Raw genomic sequence first — 6,285 nt, 5'->3', positions numbered from 1 at the left:
TTTTGCTTGTAAAATTGGATAAGCGCATTATAACTTAAAGTTCGGTATGAAAGAATTAAAGAATCTGGCGACCTTTTTAATTCATAGAAATATGACTCTTACTTTTTAATTTTGAAATGGGGATGAGAGTGGTGTAGTGTAGCGTTGTTGGGGAGGAAGGTATTTTACGTCGTTGTAATGTCAGGAACAAACAAATCGGACCGTTTGATTGGTCAGATTTGCGTTAAATTTATAGTTAAAAAGGGACCTTCAAAGTCAAAGGCTTTTGTGGCACGAAATCATGACAACATATAATAATTTTCATCAAATTAAATACAAAAGGCCCTGTCCTCTGCCGAAATTGTGCTTTACTATCAATAATGACAAATAATAGTAATAATAATATATATATATATAAATAATAAGTAGTAGTAATAATAATAATATATAACAACAATAAATTATTGATAAGGAGGATGTGGAATAGAAAAATTTTAAGAGGTAAAATTAAAATTGTCTCGATTTTTAGACACACTTATAAAAATATCAATCACTTCTGTTAGCAATAAAAATATTTTAAAATACGACAAAAATAATAAAAAAAAATTGTCATTGACAAACAATTTTTATATTTGAGAAAATTTTAGCAATTGATCCAAAATTATGTATGAATATTTGGACCACAAATTAAAAAACATACAAAGAAGGATAAAAATTTGATCGGTAGATATTTTTTATTTTTTAAAAGTATTCTTGGTTATTAACAAATAAAATTACAAAAAAATCTATTTAGCGTAAAATTACAGGATTTGAAAGAAAAAAAATATTTCATTTTTTTTATCATGTTTATAAAAATCGCATCAAATTCAAATTCTAAAGTACATTTTGAGAATATATATTTAACTTTGAATATTTTCGTCACATATTTGAATATTTTAAAGATATTTTTGTTGTTATCGTTATTTATAATATTTTTGTGAAAATTTTAAGAAATTAGAGACGATCTTTATACTTTGTTTGAAAAATAATAAAAGTTAAAACACAAAAACAAAGAACACATTGACAACTGCATCTACTATGGTGTTTTTTAAGTCTGATATCAATAGTATCAGCACATGAAAATGATGTATTTGGTAAAAATTTAGTTAGATTTTTTCACCTTTTATAACATTTAAATTGAATTAAAATTATATATTAAAATCACAAATTTTAAATTAAATCTAAAATCATTATTTATGATATATAATTTTACGAATATTGATATAACAATTTATCAAATCTAAAATAAAATTGAAATGAAATGGATTATTAGAAGGATGTATATGCATGATATCATTGATATGGAACACATAACGAAAAAAATTAAAAAAAACAAAAAAATAAGATAATTTATATTATATTATACCTTTATGGTCGAAAATGAACAAGAAAATAAGTCACTGAGATCAAGTATTATTTAAGAGTGTATCCTGAAAAAAATAATAAATAAATAAAGGTCATCGTGATTCTGTATCAATTAAAAATAGCAGATTGAAAACAAAACAAAGAAACAGAAAAAAGCAAAGTTAATGCATATATAGTGCATCGATCTTAAAAACATCCAAACTTTTTTTTGTCAATACGAGAGAAGAAAAAAAAAAAGATAGAAGACGAGAAGGAATGATAAAGCTGCCTATGTTGACCATAGTGATTAGATAGGATAATAAGCTGTAGTACCTGTGGTGACATAAACGAATAAGAAGGAAAATATTGGTAACTTATGAGAGAATAGCATATAGGATATATGGTATATATAATTAAATAATCATGATATTTATATACTAAATATCAGTGTTACATAAAAAAAATATATATCAGAATATAAAATTTACATTGCAAATGAATTAAATATCACGTATATTTATACATAAATATATATAATTAATTTAATTTGGTAGTTGATTATTTGTATATACGTTATATTTTTATAGTTAAAATTGTTACAAAATAACTTTTTTCAAAAGTTAAAGTTTAAATTAATAAGAGGAGATACATGAATGATTTTATATCTATCACGCCTTCTCAAACAATAACTTTTTTTTGAGATTGCGTTAATTGTTCTTAGATTTTCATGGACATTTGTATATATTTTATTTCTCTTTTGTTATTTGTCTTATGTTAAAATATTTTCTTTTAGGGTTAACAATAGTTAAATTGTAGACTTTTTGGTTATAGAAATCCTGGTACCATATTATTAAATTATTTTTTAATTTCAAAGAGACCACAGATATGATAAATTCTTTGTATGAAACAGGACCTATCGATCATAGATATGTCAGTCCCGCAGTTAAGATAGTTATTAATTAAATCTGATACGTAGTGGTTGGAAATTAATTTGTGGCGTTTGAATTTGTCCACTAATTTATTAAGGGATGACCTACATCTACATTCAATCTCATCCCAACGACGTGGAATTTTTTTCCCCTCTCATTCTTGGGCAACGTGGGGAATTCTTCATCACTGAATATCAGCATGCTAATAATGTATTGTCCGTGTATGACCCTGAATATCAGCATGCTAATAATTAAAGGGTAACAAGTGTTACAATCAATTATTGTACGTGGGATTTTTTTTCCCCTCTCAATCAATTATTTGTTGCCAAGTATGATACACAATAATGTTATTCAGCCTGGCCTGGCGTGAAGCCTGTTAAAAGGCCTGATAATTTTTTTACAAAAATAAAAATATTATTTAAAAAATTATTTTTTAATAAAAATAGTTATATGTAATATGTCATATATTTAATATTTATAAAAAATTTTAAACTTTTAACATATTTAAAATATACAAAAATATTTATAATAAAATATAATAAATTTAAAATATCTCATAATTTTATTAATAATAAATAATTATTTATATATTTAATTATATTTTAACAGGCTCAGGCAGGTCTAACAGACCTATAAGGCTAATTAGTAAGCTTGGACCTGGCCTATTAATATATTAAGGCTTTTAAAAGAGGCTGGACCTGTACCTATTTTATAACAGGCCAGGCCAGGCCAGGCCAAACACAGGCCAGGCTGCAAGCCCCTGACAGGCCGCCTGGTCTTTTTCCACCCCTAGTTGCTGGGGAGGAAGGTATTTTTCGTCATTGTGATGTCAGGAACAAATAAATCGTACTGTACGATTTGATGAGTCAGATTTGCGTTAAATATATAGTTGTAAAATGTAAATGGACATTTAATATGACACGAAACCGTGACAACATATAATAACTTTCATCAAATTAAATGCAAAAGGCCTCGGTCCTTTGCTAAAATTGTGCTTGACCGTCAATAATGGCAGATAATGATAATAATCATAATAATAGATAAAAAGATTAAATTATTGATAAGGTGGATGTGGAAAAAAAATTTAGGGTAAAATTAAAATCATCTTGACTCATCTTTATAAGGCGGACCTCTAGGTGCAAAGCTCTTCCCTCGGTTCTGTGGGAATGATCCTTTGTGACTCCCTTTATCAGCGGTTGCCCTTTTTACACACTCTTCAGCAACCCTACACTTGTTTACCAACTCAGAGAAAGTCCTGATCTCCATTGGTCCTACTGAACTGAAGATATCACTCCGGAGTCCTCCTTCATACTTAACACACTTCCATTCCTCATATTCCACCGGAGTCCCTTGGCACATACGAGAGAATCTGAACAGCTCCTCAAACTTGTCAGTATACTCAGATACGGACATAGTACCCTGCTTCAGCTGTAATAATTCAAGCTCCTTGGCCGTCCTAGCAGAAGTCGGAAAGTACTTCTTATAGAACTCCTCTTGAAAGACATCCCAGGTGATATAATCATCGCCCTACTGCAGGAGGCGTCGGATTCCTTGCCACCAATGCGACGCTTCACCGGTGAGCATATAGGTAGCAAACTCGACACGCTGTCCTTCAGGCACCACTTGCGCTTGCAGCGCTCGCTCTATAGCCTGAAACCATGTATCAGCCTCAGACGGGCTAGTAGTCCCCTTGAACTTAGGCGGATTAACCTTCAAAAAGTTTGCCAATGTTATCGGGCCCTGAACTCCACCTCCATCATTACCATGGTTGTTCATCTGTTGACCAAGAGCCTCAGCAGTGGCTTGCATAGCAACAGCCATGTTCTCCAACGCGGTCATAAAGTTCACCGGGTCATTAGGGTTATTCTCCGGCGCACGAACATTCGCATGACCTCCTCCACGGCCTCTACCGTACGACCTCTCGCACTACCTCTACCGCGTCCACGAGGCGCCATCTGGTTCCTATACATACCAAACAATCGATATTAAGTTGATCAGTCTCAATATCGGAAGTCTAGTACTTCAAGGTCCCAAATGCATGCTCATGAACGTTTATGCCAATTATATCAAGCAGATATACTAATAGCACATAACACACATACAGAGAATGCACAGAAGCATAGTCAGTCCATCCCTCAGGCTCTACATGAACGAACTGCTCTGATACCATAATGTAACACCCTACCATACAGAGTCTTATGCTTAAGTCATAATTCAGAGATGGCAAGGTATTACGACCTCTAAAATAAAAATTTAGTAAGTATAGTAGTATGAATGATTGATTATAACTAGGAGCCTTTGTAGAAAAAGGGGTAAACAAAAATTGCAACTCGAACGCACAACACTCCGATCGATAACGTAACGAACAAGGATAACCAACGCGAGATTATATATATACAAAGGAGTGTCAAAAACATGAATATCAAGACTCAAAATCCGGCTGCGAAGATAACTTGTCCGAGCATAGCAATATATACATATGATAAAATAAGGAAAACCCCAAAGGAAACCCAAAGGGACACAAATACATAAAACCTATTCTCCAAAATTCTCCCATAAGAGGAGTCATCACAGTTTGTATTATTTAATGGAGATAAAAGTATCTAAGCTAAACATATAAACCAAAACATAGTCTCGAGAACAAAGGATCTTCGCAAATCTAGAAGTCTCCAGCATGCCTCAGCGGGAAACCTCACGTCCTGCATCTGAAAACCACAAAATCTGCATGGGTGAGAACCAGAGGTCCCCAGCATGGTAACAGCTTCCACATATATAACACATAATAATAGAGAAAAGCCAAAGGCAATCATAGAACTTCCTCCAGATAATATCAAAGCTTATAAACAAGCTAAACCATATGTGGCGACTGACTAAAGATTCTTCAGTCTAACTTATACTTCCCTTTTCAATTTCTTCAGACCTCCCAACCACCAGCAGGAGTATAATGTAGCAAACACAGTTATATCAAACAAGAAATATACAAATAGGAACAATTAAGGCATTTAGGCTATTAGCAAGTAATATGCAGTCAGATAGGCAATCTCAAACAATTCATATAGTATGCATATGATGAATGCCTGTCCCTAGTGGCTGATGATATCATCTGTCGGTTATAGAGCCAACCCGACAAGTCCTGGCAGTTAACCATTGGACTGTCCCGCTGTCGTGTCTCCCCAACTTGAGTTATACTCAAAATAAACTTGATCATAATCATGATCCATATCCATCACCCTCACTGGTGAATATTTATGGGGGTGAGCTCATCCAGGGCTTTCACAGTGCCCGGCCACCCTGACGACATAGGGTCAAAAGAGCTTCAAGTCTCAACCTGGAGCACATGGTGGCTAGCCACTGCTTTCTCCCAGGGAAACTCTCATCTCCGATAATGAAAGTGCAACATTCACAATTCATTCAACAGCATATATATGCATTTATTCTTAGCCATAATTATGGCTCCGCCATAACACGGCAATAATCCAGCCATCTGGCTCACGGTTAAATCCATAACCAGCCACCCGGCTCACGGTTAAATCCATAACCAGCCGTTTCATTATCAATCACAGCCTTTCGGCCCATGGCATAACAAGCACTTCCACCACCATCCTCCGCATCTTACATAATCATGCTTGATCCTTATTGATCATTCATTTTTCCCTTGCTTCACTCACAAGTTATTACATCCCCTAGCTCCTTTTCTAATTGCTAGGCATATCATAATGATTTAAGACATAAGTGGTGAGATCGGAGGCTTAGAAGCATGAGATTTAGCTTTTAAAACTCAAAAACCAACTTTGGGATGAAAATAGGGCCACGCGTACGCGCACGCGTGGATGGCCTCAAAAACTCCTCGACGCGTAAGCATCATGCACGCCAACGCGTGGATTGAAAAATAGCCAAACGACGCGCACGCGTCAGCCACGCGTACGCGTGGGTACTCTCGTGCCCCAGGCACAAAACTGGCACAGTTCTGGCATAACTCTCTGGAAAATGGCTG

The 6,285-nt window shown here is 34.1% G+C and overlaps 1 protein-coding gene across 2 annotated transcripts in view; it reads right to left on the bottom strand.

Moving 5' to 3' along the window:
* LOC127748298 (uncharacterized) overlaps positions 1-1,451 on the bottom strand; it is a 20,784-nt gene extending 19,333 nt beyond the window's left edge. For both annotated transcript variants that reach the window (XM_052262531.1, XM_052262534.1), the window contains exon 1: positions 1,385-1,451. The gene's annotated coding sequence lies outside the window, so the exon portion shown is untranslated. The remainder of the gene's footprint in view (positions 1-1,384) is intronic.
* Between the last annotated feature and the right edge of the window lie 4,834 nt (positions 1,452-6,285).

This window comes from Arachis duranensis, chromosome 6, assembly GCF_000817695.3.
Source record: "Arachis duranensis cultivar V14167 chromosome 6, aradu.V14167.gnm2.J7QH, whole genome shotgun sequence".
NCBI lineage: Eukaryota > Viridiplantae > Streptophyta > Magnoliopsida > Fabales > Fabaceae > Arachis > Arachis duranensis.
This window is presented reverse-complemented; position numbering and strand designations above follow the sequence as displayed.